The sequence below is a fragment of the Zingiber officinale genome, chromosome 7B (genome assembly GCF_018446385.1).
Source record: "Zingiber officinale cultivar Zhangliang chromosome 7B, Zo_v1.1, whole genome shotgun sequence".
Lineage (NCBI taxonomy): Eukaryota > Viridiplantae > Streptophyta > Magnoliopsida > Zingiberales > Zingiberaceae > Zingiber > Zingiber officinale.
The window spans coordinates 79453291-79467840 of record NC_055999.1 but is presented as its reverse complement, the minus strand read 5'-3'; the positions used below and the strand labels follow the sequence as shown (position 1 = coordinate 79467840).

Sequence of the window (14550 nt, the reverse complement as noted above, 5' to 3'; positions counted from 1 at the left end):
AAAAGATTTCTGAACTACTAGTAATTGCCTACCGAAAGCGATCAACGATCACAGACTCTGGAGTAGGAGTCGTCATAAACTCCGAACCAAGTAAAATAAATTGTGTTAACACTCTCTTGTTCTCCTTCTTTATTCCGCTGCGTATTCTGTGTCTTACGAAATGAACAAATTAGTCATGAATGTTATTCACCCCCTCCCCACTCTAGCACGTTATCGATCCTACAACATGTGCCCTCATAGTGTAAGTAGTTGTGGATCCATATAGTAGGACCTTTTTAGACCCCCCAAACTCTTTAATGACTTGCTTTCTAGATTCATGCCAACCACGGCCATTGTAATCTGGTAAAGACCTTTGCTTTCTATTTCCACTCTCAAATGCCCTTCTTGGCTTGTCAAATAAAAGCCCTTCTCTAAGTGATTCTACTTCAAGAACACAAAGATCAAATAGCTCTGCATGTAAGTGACAGACAAAAGAACTAAGTTTTTCATTGGGTTAACAAGATAAATAAAGCATTCCATGGAGACTTTGCAGTTGCAGCACCTTCACAAACTGGAATCCCTACATTTTTCCCAAGTATCTTATGCTAAGAGCTGAAAAAAGTGGACCGTCCTTTAAATCAATGCCACCACGGTGTAGCACTGGTGCCATACCAGGTGCACCTTCATTTATCGCCCGACCAGCATGGAATCTTCTGCAGCAGTCTTGGCACCATTTGGAAGCGTGAGCAGGTCTTGGACAATCCCAAAGGGCATACTTCGGCCTCAAAAATGCAGAAGGTGGGAGTAGTATAGTCGGCAACACATCTGACATGGGAGAAAACATCTGGCTCATTTTGCTCAGTAGAATTTCGGTTAACATAAAGCTCATGCGTTCCTGTTGCAAATTGTACTGCTGATAATCAAAGTGATTTGCCATCTGCAGGCAAGTGACAGCAGCATTCTGTGGACCTCTAGGGAGGTTGCTTTTGTAGTGACCAGAATAAAGGTACTCCCTGCCTAGCTACTACATCCTGATGCACGTAGTACTCCTGTAAGGCTGCAAGAAGAGAATTTCAAATTGTAGTTGTCAGAATTCCAAAGTTTGAACTTCTATTGAAACCAAACAGAGCAAACAGGATCATAAATTCTTGCAAAAATGTTGAGAACTCAGAAATGTAATGACAAGAATATGAAAAATAAACAACACCAAGAAGAATACTGGAATAAAGAAAAGGCATCCAATTTAACTCTCAAATGATACAACAATAAATAATAATAAATTAAGAAGTGTTAATTAAGAAATAACCTTACAAAATTTTCTAAGATTTTTTAGAAACTTTTCAAGATTTAAACGAAATTCTTATGATAGGTTTAAGGAATCTATTAGGCATAGCGAAAGCTGGTTTGAAATATCACTTTAGTTAGGAATTGATTGATTTTATTTAACATAAGTTATAAATCATTAGCCTAACTATATAAATTAAAACCCTAATTAATTCTTCTCCTATTCTTATTCGTCGATTCATTTCCTCTCCTAATCCACTCTTCACCGCCGTCGTAGCTACCTCGCGAACTCGTCACGCTGCCACTACCAGATCATTATCGTATCGCGGCTCCCCTTTCAGTGTGAGTTAAGTGCGGTGACATCGCAGCCTCCACCTCACCATTTGTGTCACGCCCCATAGGAGCCCCTGCCCGACAAACAGACAACATCTCCCCTGTAACAGTGATAATATGAAATATGCATATAATGTCATAAGACTACTCACAAGCTATAATCAACAGTCCATATGACTGGAACATACACTACCACGCAGTTATATACACAGTTCACTTGGCTGGAATAAAATGATTACAACTACGCAGTTGTATAATAAATAACCCACACGACTGTACTAAAAATACAACGAAAAATGAAAGGACTCATAAATCAAGAACAACAAATTGCTAGCCGGCAAGGCTTATACAACCAGAACAAAACAACTACAAGACACCACATAGCAACACTCCAAAACAAAGTTGAGTTATACAATGCCAAGTCCATAAATCGTAATGTGAGTAAAATATGAAACAAAATCAAAAACCATCCTCAGATGTGACGTGAGACCGGCAGACAGGATACTGCAAGTGACTCCACAATTATCTACTTGCTACCTGAGGAAAAAGACAATACACAAATGCGGTGGTGAGTGCGGGTCACTCAGCGAATAATAGATAAGATAGTGCATGATCTAAATAAAACATGGAGATCAAAGTATATAGTCTCAGTAGGGAAATAAGAACATGATCATACTGACATAAACAATGCATCTAAACAGAACTGGTGTAATGAATACACATACCGAATCTGGATCTAACGCATAAGATCATGATCACACATGACATAATAAACATACATACTCAATCAGGATCTAACACATAAGGTCAAAATCATAAATGAAAAAATAAGTGCACATAACCATAAGGACATAATGAAATGCACATACCTAATCTGGAAATCGACACATATGGTATAATGATCATTAAACTCATCGGGGATCGGCAACAGATCTGCTTTAATGCCTGATCAATATAATCGACAACATATACATGTATAATAAATGACATGTATAAAACATGACAACCATATGCAACAATCATAGCTTAAACAAATGCAACATATCACAATCACATGTAGCTAGTATCTACCAGACATGTATGCAAATATATCTCCACAAGATGCACCGTGCATCATATACAAGTGTACATGCATGCCACATGGTGTAACTCCCGCCCGCCCCTCCACCTGCCATGACCTCTATGTGGCTGAGGAATCGGGATAATGACAATTATACAACCCTCTAGCTAACACTACTCTCGAGTAGCCGAGGTGACAATGCTCTAAGTAGTTATCTAACTACATAGTGATGGGGTCCCTGACTGCTCACAACGCCGGATATCATAACGCCTAGTAACCCAGTGGCACAACAAGATAAGCGATAACTGCTCCAGCTACCACTACCCATGAGTGGTTGAGTGTACGATGCTAAAAATGACTGACGACTTTCTCACGCCACAAGGGACACAATGGTCGTCAGCATGCAATGCAATGATGAACATAATATAACTAATCATGATATCAATAAGATCATCATCAATGCAACATCCCAATCATCATAAATACCTCCAATACAATGATTCATCTGATACCTATGTCTACAAGTATGGATAAATCCAACTAGTGTCACTAAACAATAAATACAATCAGTAGCCACATCAAACACGTACATACCATACACGTACGCACCCTACAACGTAGGTATAATCAACATAATACCTCAAATGTTACACCAATAACATATGATCACCAACATGGGCGTAATTCACATGACTCCTCCAATAATACACATCAAACATATATACACACAACCACATTGGTATAATCAACAAGAAACCTCCAATAGTCATACCAGACATGTATACACACAACCACATAGGTATAGTCAACAAGAAACCTCCAATAGTCTTACCAGACATGTGTTCATACACAACATGTAAATAGACAGTCAACATGGTAACTCCTACAACACATACCAATCATGTGCACACTCGACATCATATGCAAAATCAGCATGTTCGCACAGTCAACAAGATATCTCCTACAGTAAATATTCTACATGTGTATACACAACAGAGTATAGATATCAGAAGTCAAGACTGTATATGAAATAACCAGATCATCTCTAAGGTCAAGCAGATAAGTCTCAAGCATTATAACAAAATGAATAGATTTAAGGTAAAACAACCTAATCCATCAACCAATAGCAATCATGCACTAAGTTCAAAGAACTAAAGAGGCCAAGGAAGAAATACCCGCCTTTATATAACACATTTGAAAGAATCCCACTTCGAGACGCATGTCCCAACTTCAAGTCCTGCTATCACATAATGTATTTAGCTAATTACATATGAAGTAAATAGATAAATAAAATCCCCAATCTAATTAGAGTAACTATAATCATATATGATCTTTAATTAACATCTAATTAATGATTAACTTAACTTAATCCCAACTCCTTGATTGAATTAGGTCTAGTCCACACTAACCCTAATTCTTCTCCAATTCATCTAATAATCTCATTATTAATCCTAATCTAATTCATCCCCAGAATTAGATTAGTTTTAGCCATAAATCATCCCTGATACTCACTGAGCACAATGGTAGTTGCTGGTGGCTCTCGACCGAAGAGGTTCACAGCCCGAAATGGTTGTCGGAGCTGTGGATCGCTTGCAAATAGTGATGGCTGGAGTTATGAATCTATTATCTTCTAAATCAAATGCCCCAATCAGTAGTGTGTATAAACCAAATTATCACATCGAGCTAGGGTTTGTCGATTTCCTCTAGTGCGGCAGCAAGAAGGCTCCGTGTAAGACAATGCTCAACTAGCGCTCGACTGATTGGGAAGGAGGAAAAAAGATGGTCGATCCAATCTCTCATGCCGGGTGGTAACTGATTTGTTCTGACTCTGACAGGGGAAGAAGAGGAAGATCAGCGATAATGGGTCTGAAGATAGGGTATAGCCGAGGGGGTGACGACGGCTGTGGAAGTGACACATCACGGTGGTCGTGGCAACGTCACCGATGTGAGACCCAAGATCGCGTGTGGAAAGAGAGATGCAAGAAGAGTGGGCAGCGCGACACCGGCTAGAAATCACACCAATCTACTCGTGACAGAAGGAGGCCAATAGCAGCTCCCCCCTAACGACTAGCGATGTTGGGACATTGAGGACCATAGAAGATCGCGAGAAGAGCTAGACGCCGGCGATATCGGAAAAGAAAATCCGGCATTGATGAGATTAGGAGAGAAAAGCTCGCAGAGGAGATGAGGAGAGGTGGTGTCGACAAGAATTAGGAAGAGGAAAGAATCAGGAGCAAATGAGGATGAAAGAAATAAACTTCTAATTAAACCTTATGTTAATGAAATTAATCAACTCCCACTTAAAAGATATTCCAAAGAGACTTTCGCTAAGGACAATCGATTCATCCCCTTAAACATCTCATACAGACTCCGTTTAAATCCTGAAAAAATTTTAAAAAAATCAATAAGGTTATTTCTCCATAACACTTTTTATTAAATTTGACGTATCTTACAATTTATCCAGTCACCATGGTCAAATGCGGTCACTGCGGCCTGACTTAAGTGGCCAGACACTGCTAGTCGTGGCCACCGGTGCCGGCCCACAGCCGCAACCAACTCTGCGGCTACTAGGGCCAGCCCTTGCGGTTAGCCACGACATTGTTGTTCCTACCCTGTCGGCTGTTGCTCCGTAAGATGAGAGCCATCGCCGCCAGCCTATAGCCATCTGCTACATCCCATAGCATTGCCGAAGAAGTCGAAGGGTAACAAATTTGCCTTACTTAAGCTTTGTGTGAACTAATTAACCGATCCTGTTACCGAGTTTAAACTGGAGTTTAGTTATTAGATTGGGTTGATTAAATTTGCTAATAATGTTGAGGAGGTCGATGGGTGAAATTTCATTCAATTACTTATCCCATGCCAATTGTAACAGTAAGGTTTAAATTGAATCCGATGGTTTTGAATAATTGAAGTATGTTAAGAATGGTTAACTAATTGGGTTGGATTAATTTATAAGGAGATTAGCTATGAAAAAAGTGTTGGATCATTAAATGAAATTAAAACATGGTTTCCTAATCGGAATAGGATCAAGTTTAACTGTTTGATTTATGGTAGAACTTAGCTATAATATATATTCTGTGTTGTAGGATACTAATTTGAGACAAGCGTTTCGACGTGAAGACATTCAGCACGATCTACATATCAGGTGGGTAGTTCATGCTTGTCTTCTTTAGATCTTTGACCTTAGTGCATGATTCTATTATTTGCATTGATTGAGTAGTAGTTATTTTACCTTGATATCTACTCTATGTTAATTCTTGAGCTTGACCTTTTATTACTTAAGCTTATATTTTGATTTATTTTAATATCTATGTAGTCTCCTTTGCTTTCGTGCATGTATTGTTTGGGTATGTATGATATTACTAAACAATAATATAGTTACCAATTGATACTCGCGCATTTACATCACATTCTCGTTATACACTTAGGTTTGTACTTATAAATATACACGTACTTATACGAGTGTATATATGTCAACGAGACTATACCTACCTATACATGATAGACATCATATTTTAGCAGAGGGGTATAGTATTCACTAGGTTATCTCCTTAGGACCAACCCCCATGACTACTTAATTTCGAACCTAGTGGTTTATGATATTCATGATGATACAAGGAAGTTAAATGAGATATTTTAACTAGATGACTAGGATTTCCTTGATTGAAATTGTTATTATTACAATTGTTGTTGTGGTACTCAGATGCATATTATTAGACTTGTTATTTATTGCATGTCTATGCATTTGAACTGTCCATTAAATCAGATAGTGATATTGAGCTATCACATGTAAACCATAGCGATTGTTTGAGCTTGTGACTATATGCTAGTGAGATCATATCATAGTGTAGCTAGCAAAGTTTACTCTCGAAGGTGATTGTCATTGCTTATTTATCATTTTTGGTTTGTACACTTGTACATCCTGTTTACCCACAGGACCATCCGTGGTAGAGTATTTCTCCTGTAGTCAGTAGTTGAGGAGCTAGATAGCTATCTCATCCTGTCCACCCATGGAACCATCCGTGGTAGAGCATTTCTCCCGTGGGCACTATTTACTTATTCTGACTACACACGGGACCATCTTTAGGAGAGCGTTTTAACTACAATCAGTACTTGTTATATGCTTTCTATATATATCGGTCATGTATTTGTTTGTGTAGGTTGGGATGGACTGCATGTACTCCCGATTTATTGGGTATACCTAATTGAACAAGTTAGTGGGTGTTATATTATATATTGGTTACGCTTGTGGGTTAGTAGATGATTATATTAACACTCTTACTTTTTGTAGCAAGTATTTTACCTGAGACTGTATTTTCTTTGATCTCCTTTACACTATATTGATTGATGTGGTGATGAGGAGGGGCCCCACCCCGTGGCCACGATGGAGGTCAAAGTCAAGGCGGTCAATGCTTGGATATCCACGATCGATCGGGTAACCATGTCCCGGCCGGAGGGAGAAGGTACCGAGCCGCTGCCTCCTTCGCCATAGGGAAGTCAAACAATTGACGCTCAAGAGAAAAGATGTGCAGAAGCTTAGCCAAGCGGCTACCCCGCTCGACCAGACAGCAGAGCTTGATAGGGCAGAGTTCAACTTCAGCTGATCGGCTATCCCGCTCAGCTTGGCAGCAGGTCTTGACAGTGACAAAGTGGAACTTTTGTCAACTGGACATGACATAAGCATAGTGAAATGACGGTCGAGCAGAGACACACACAGGAGTTGCATGGTTCTGGAAGACGGGACGGGGCACCAAAGCGGTGGAATGCCTACCAAGCAGCCAATCCGCTCGGCCTAGTAGTACACTCTCTCTGATTTCCATCGACATTCTTTTGGGAGTTGGTGTCATCGACACTGGGTATGGACAGTCAGAAGATCGTATGGCGGAAGCTTCCACTGTCACTTCAGAGATATGCTCGGCCCGTTAAGGTACTGTGTCAGGGACACTTTACTAACAAGTCTTTTCAGGGAAAGCTTTGAGAAGCATGCTCTCCTTGGGAAGCATGCACGCGTGCTACAGGAGCTCTATATAAGGGGGGGTCCAAGCATCGACGGAGGTATGCGATATTTACTGTTTGCGCTATAGTCTTCTTGTTGCTCAACATTATTCTTCATCGTCGGTGACTGACTTGAGGATCGGAAGGTCAACGTCAGGGACCCATTCCCTAGCTCGGCACTGATGCAGTCAGTGTTGTAGGTCCGAGAAGAGTCCACAGGAGGTCAGCGTGAGCGCCACATCCCCAGCTTTCCGTCTCTTCGACTATCGGACATGATCATATTTAGCATCATTTATGGGAAGGTAACCTGCATCCGAGCCGAGTGGATGGAGGACGCTGGATGACTCACCACTGTAACACTCACCTAAGAAGAGCTTGACATGCTCGTTCAAGCCTGAGCAGCGAAGATGATCAAGCAACAACGACAACAGGCGTTAGCCGATCAGCAAGTGCCACAGCCTGCAACATCGGCGGTGTCACGCCCCGGGGGAGTCCCTGTTGGTTGCTACTCGGAAAACCTAGAGGTTCCACTGTACAAAAATTTTGTACAAAGGTCTGAACCTTTTCCTAGCTACCATGTGTTCTTTTAAATTAAATTTTGGATCGCCTGCGGAACTTAACACGTTTGATCCAAAACTTAATCTATTCGTTCTTTTAGGTTTTGACTTGGGTCTCCTGCGGAACTTAACACGTTCGACCCAAATCACCTTAAGTTATTAATTTCATTAAATATTAATTTCCATAATTAGTTCCCAGTACTGACGTGGCGAGGCACATGGCCTTCTTGGATATGGGAGCAACCACCACCGACTAGACAAAACCTTTTATAGAAAGCTAATATTTAATTTCCTAAAATAACTTTAGGTTAACCGAAAAGAACAATCAAATCACAAGGAAGAAAAAACAAAAGAACACAACATCGAAAAACATATTCGAAATTCTAGAATCGTAAGCCTCTTGTATTTGGTATTATTTCCATAAATAACTAGTATGATGCGGAAAGAAAAATTACTAGTTATACCTTGTAGAAAAACCTCTTGATCTTCTACCGTATTCCTCTTCTAACCTCGGACGTTGTGTGGGCAACGATCTTCCGAGATGAGAACCACCAAGCACCTTTTTGCCATCAAAACTTCTCCTAGGATGAAGAGGTTCGGCCACCACCACCATGCTCCAAGGGATGCTAGAAAAGAGGCTTCTTTTCTCTCCTTCTTCTCCTTCTTAGATCCGGCCACCAAAGCTATCTCCACCATGAGAAGGTTTCGGCCACACAAAGGAGAGGAGAGGAAAGAAAGGGCCGGCCACACCCAAGGAGAAAAGAGAGGAAAAATATAATAGAGTCATTTTTTTTAAGCCTCCTCTACCCCCTCTTTTATAATCCTTGGTCTTGGCAAATAAGGAAAATTTAATAAAAACTTCCTTAATTCTTTTGCCATTGAAAAGGAAAATTTATTTAATTAAAATAATTTTCTCTTTTCAAATTATAATGGCTGGCCACTCTTCTCCCCAAAACAAGGAGAGTTTTAATTAAAACAAAAATTAAAACTTCCTAATTTGTTTCTAGAAATTTATAAAAATTTCTCCAATAATTTAATCCCTTCATGATTGGTTAATAAAAATAAATTTTATAAATTAAAATCTTTCTTTTAAACATGTGGATAATTTCCAAAAAGGAAAGTTATCTCTAAAAATTAAAATCTCCTTTCAATCTACAAATAAGGAAAGATATTAAATCTTTTCTTAATCTTTTGTAGAAACTAATAAAAGAGAATTTTTAATTTTTAAACTTTCTTTTAAATCATGAATATAATTAAAAGGAAATTTTTTACCAAAATTAAAATCAACCTTTTAATCTACAAATAAGAAAAGAGATTTTAACTCTTCTCTTAATCTTTTGTAGAATCTTATAAAAGGAAGGATTTAAATTTCTAAACTCTCTTTTAAATTATATTATCCACATAAGAAAAATTTTAAAATTAAAATTCCTTTTTATTTTAATAGGGTCGGCCACATGAATTCACCCATGAACATACCCATGGTCGGCCCTAGCTTGGTCTCCAAGCTAGCTTGGCCGGCCCCTATAGGATGGGTAAGAAGGTGGGTATAGTACTCTATAATTAAGAGGCTACGATAGGGACCGAGAGGAGGAATTGGTTTTGGTCTCCCGATAAAATTAAGCATCCCGTGCTCGCCTCGAACACACAACTTAATTTTATCAATAATAATTCATTCCACTAGAGAATTATTATTGAACTACCGCACCAATCCCAAATTACATTTTGGGCTCCTTCTTATCATGAGTGTGTTAGTCTCCCTGTGTTTAAGATATCGAATGTCCACTAATTAAGTGAGTTACTGACAACTCATTTAATTAATATCTTAGTCCAAGAGTAGTACCACTCAACTTCATCGTCATGTCGGACTAAGTCCACCTGCAGGGTTTAACATGACAATCCTTATGAGATCCTCTTGGGGACATTCTCAACTTAGATCACTAGGACACAGTTTCCTTCTATAATCAACAACACACACTATAAGTGATATCATTTCCCAACTTATCGGGTTTATTGATTTATCGAACTAAATCTCACCCATTGATAAATTAAAGAAATAAATATCAAATATATGTGCTTGTTATTATATTAGGATTAAGAGCACACACTTCCATAATAACTGAGGTCTTTATTCTTTTATAAAGTCAGTATAAAAGGAACGACCTCAAATGGTCCTACTCAATACACTCTAAGTGTACTAGTGTAATCATATAGTTAAGATAAACTAATACCTAATTACACTACGACCTTCCAATGGTTTGTTCCTTTCTATCTTGGTCGTGAGCTACTGTTTATAATTTATAAGGAACCGATAACATGATCTTCTGTGTGTGACACCACACACCATGTTATCTACAATATAAATTAATTGAGCAACTACATTTATCATAAATGTAGACATTTGACCAATGTGATTCTTATTTCTAGATTAATGTTTATACCAAAAGCTAGGCTTTTAGTATACACTCTAACAATCTCCCACTTATACTAAAAGACTAAGCTGCCATATCTGCTGTCATACATCTGATTCCCAACCCTTCAACATGTCCATCAAAAGCTCTTGCCTTAAGGACCTTAGTGAAAGGATCTATAGGTCATCACCTGATGCAATCTAGGCAGCAACAACTTCTCCTCGTTTATACGATTTCTCGTATTGGGTGGTACTTGCGCTCTATTGTGTTTACTTGCCTTATAGACTTATGGTTTCTTCGAGTTTGCTACTGCACCAACATTATTACAATAAATTGTAATAATCTTTGGACAAACCAGAAATCATATCTAAGTCTATCTTGAGGTTATTGAGTCATTCAGCTTTTATGGCTACCTCAGAGGCTTGCCATATACTAAGCTTCTATGGTGGAGTCCAGAAAAACACCTATGCTTATCACTCTTCCATAGTTATGACTATACCTCCTAAAGTAATCACAAAACCCCGAGGTTGACTTATTATTATCCCTATCCGATTGGAAGCCAAAATCCATGCAACCCACTAGGACCAAATTAACTACCTTGTAAGCTAGCATATAATCTCTAGCGCCTCTAAGGTACTTTAATATATGCTCAGTCCAATGTCCTTGTCAAGGGTTACTTTGATATTCTGCTAACTATGCCCTTGGCAAAACAAATTTCAGATCGTGCATAGCATACATTAGGTTGTCTAGCTGCCTAAAGAACTGCCTACATGTCCTCAATCTCCTTTAATGTCATCGGAGACATCTCTTTAGATAAAGACACTCCATGCTTAAAAGGTAAGAAACCTTTTGAGGAGTTTTGCATGCTTAAAGCGAGCAAGGATTTTCCGATGTATCAAGCTTGGAATAAATATTTTTTTTGTGATCCCTTATTACTTTGATCTTAAAATATATACATTCTCCCAAGTCCTTTATATCGAATTATTTGGACAACCATACCCCTACTTCTGACAACATTTTGATATTGTTTCCAACTACCAAAAATGTTATCTACGTATAGTACAAGAAATACCACCACGTTTCCATCACATCTTTTGTATACACAAAACTTTATCCGTTTACTCAATAAATCCATAGGTGTGGATTACTTTGATAAACTGGATGTTCCAAGACCTTGAAGCTTTGTATCAGTCCATAGACTGATTGAGCTTGCACACAAGATGCTCTTAGCACTTTGCAATGAACCCTTCTGGTTGCTTTATATGGATGCTTTCTTCAAGACTTCCATTAAGGAATGCTGTCTTGACATCCACTTGCCAAATAGATAAAAGAATCCGGATAGACTTAAGCATGGCTACCAGTGGAAAAAGTTTCCTTTTTCATCAAGCCTTGCTTTGAAGGTTTCTACCTTCCTGTCTATCCCTCTTTTTCTATTATAGACCTTTTACACCCAAAGGCTTTTACACCACTTGGTGGTTCTACAAGCTTCCAGATTTTATTAGAATACATATATTCTAATTCTATTATTCATTACTCTTTGCCAAGATGCTTCATATTTATCTTGGAGTGCTTCGTCATATGTCCGGAGATCAGGTTCATGTTCTTCAGGGATCGAGTTCAAAAACTCTCCCAAAACATGAATCTTTTAAGGTTGCTTAACAACCCTCCCACTACGACAAGGCATTTTCTGCAATTGTATCATTTGTTATACGTGTTGCAGTTTGCTTGTGGTATCTCATCTTGTACAGTTGGTACTAGATTAGACATGTCTTTTATTATTTTCTTAAGAACAAATTTACTTATGAGCACGTGGTTCATTATATAGTCCTTTTCTAAAAATCAGTCATTGATGTTATCAATGACCTTCTGATTTTTAAGACTATAAACCTACTTTTGTTTATCTAGGATAACTTACAAACAAGTGAACTCCTATCCAACTTATCATTATCTCTCTTTAACATATATGTTGGATTACCTGAATCCGAATATGCTTCAAAATAGGCTTACGCCTATTCAGCAATTCTATATGAGTAGAGAGTTATGACTTGGAAGGCACTATGTTCACTTTCATTTTCAGAGTTTATCCTTAAAACAAATTTGGTAATTTTCTTAATAACTCATCATCTATCTAATTATTCCATAAGAGTTCTTTTCCTTCTTTCTACTACACCATTCTGTTGGGGTGTACCAGATGCAGTTAGTTAGGATTGAAATCCAACTTCTGATAAGTGACTCCTAAAATCTCTCAAGAGGTACTTGCCACTACGATCTTCCATAGTGACTTTGTACTTTATTCCTCCGCATCAACCTTGTACTCTTTGAACTAATCAAAGTACTTAGTCTTGTGGTACATTAAGTAAATTTATTTGTATCTTGAATAGTTATCTATAAATTAGACAAAATATTCAATACTACCTCTTGTCTGGATAGTCATATGATCACACAAATCAGAATGAACCGATTTCAACATATCTTTGACTCCATACCCCTTGGACTTAAAAGCTTCTTGGTTATTTTCCTTCCAAGTAAGACTCGCAGGTTGGAAAGATTTCCACTACCAATGAACCCAAAAGTTCATCAGCTACCAATGAATCCTACTCAAGTATAACCTAGCTTTAGTTGCCAAAGATATAATTGGTTCAATTCCGAAGGTTGCTTTCTCTTAAAATTAGAAGATGTGTTACTAATTTCCATTTGTTGCATCGTGGGAGTTATTGGATTATAAATTGTCAACCATCATACCAGAATAGATAACTTCCCTATTTGTCTTGATAACAACTTTGTTATCAAAATAGACACAATATCTATAATAGTTTAGAAACTGAAATCAGGTTCTTTCTAAACTTGGTACGTAAAGACAATTACTTAAAATCCATATTTTATTCTTATCAAAGGATAAACATCTCCTACTGCAACAGCTACCACTTTTACAGTAGTACCCATGTGGATGGTGATTTACCTTTCATTTAGTTGTCGGGTTTCCTGGAACCCTGCAATGAATTGCAGACATGATTAATGGCATCTTGTATCTACACTCCAGGTTCTGGTAGATAACACCACTAGACATGTTTCAACTAATGAATTAAATACACCTAAATTGTTCTTAGTTCTTAGAAGACAGTCTACCTAAATGTCCAAGTCCTATTTCCAATCATTACAATTGGGACTACTAAGTCTTTTTTATAGTATGACTACTGGGGATTGACAAACATCCTAAGAATCACAAAAATATTTGGTCAAGATCAACTCCTTAAAATCTCCATGAATTTTGTGTATACAAAATCGAAGAGGAGATTTTATTCATTAATTTTATTATCTCGTCAACTTTACTTTATGACGAATAAAATTAATAGTTGATCTGTCTTTGATCAAATATTTGGTCAAAACTCTTTGAATTTAAAATAACATTGATTCCTCAAACAATATTATTTAAATTCACCAACACCTCAAACACCGTGAATTTTGCATGCCATGTTAGTGTGGACGTATACAAATTCATCATTTGTAAGAGGAGGATTTTACCCATTGACTATCTTGTCAATATAACTTTTTGACAAATAAAATTACCTCAAACACCATGAATCTTGTATGCCACGTTAGTGTGGACGTATACAAATTCAAACATTTGTAAGAGGGGTTTATTAATTTTATTATATTGCCAATCTAATTTTATGACAAATCAATAGTTGGTTTACCTTTGGTCACACAAGTGATAGTAGTGACTCCGTTGGGGAGGATACTATTAAATGTGTCTAAGTGTATACCATTACTTGACACTAAGTCCATTAATAAGATTATGCCCCTTCCGTTGGGGAAGATCACACGCTCTTAATTAACTTCCTATAGTCATCCAAAAAAATGGAAGTCTGTTCTAGTGATCCGCAAACAAGCTCATCCGTTATGGAGGAAGGCACTCAGAGCCAACGCGCAAGCT

The 14550-nt window shown here is 37.9% G+C and overlaps 1 pseudogene; it reads right to left on the bottom strand.

Annotated features, from left to right (window-relative positions):
- Nucleotides 1-234: 234 nt before the first annotated feature.
- Nucleotides 235-916, bottom strand: LOC122004471 (annotated as a pseudogene).
- Between the last annotated feature and the right edge of the window lie 13634 nt (nt 917-14550).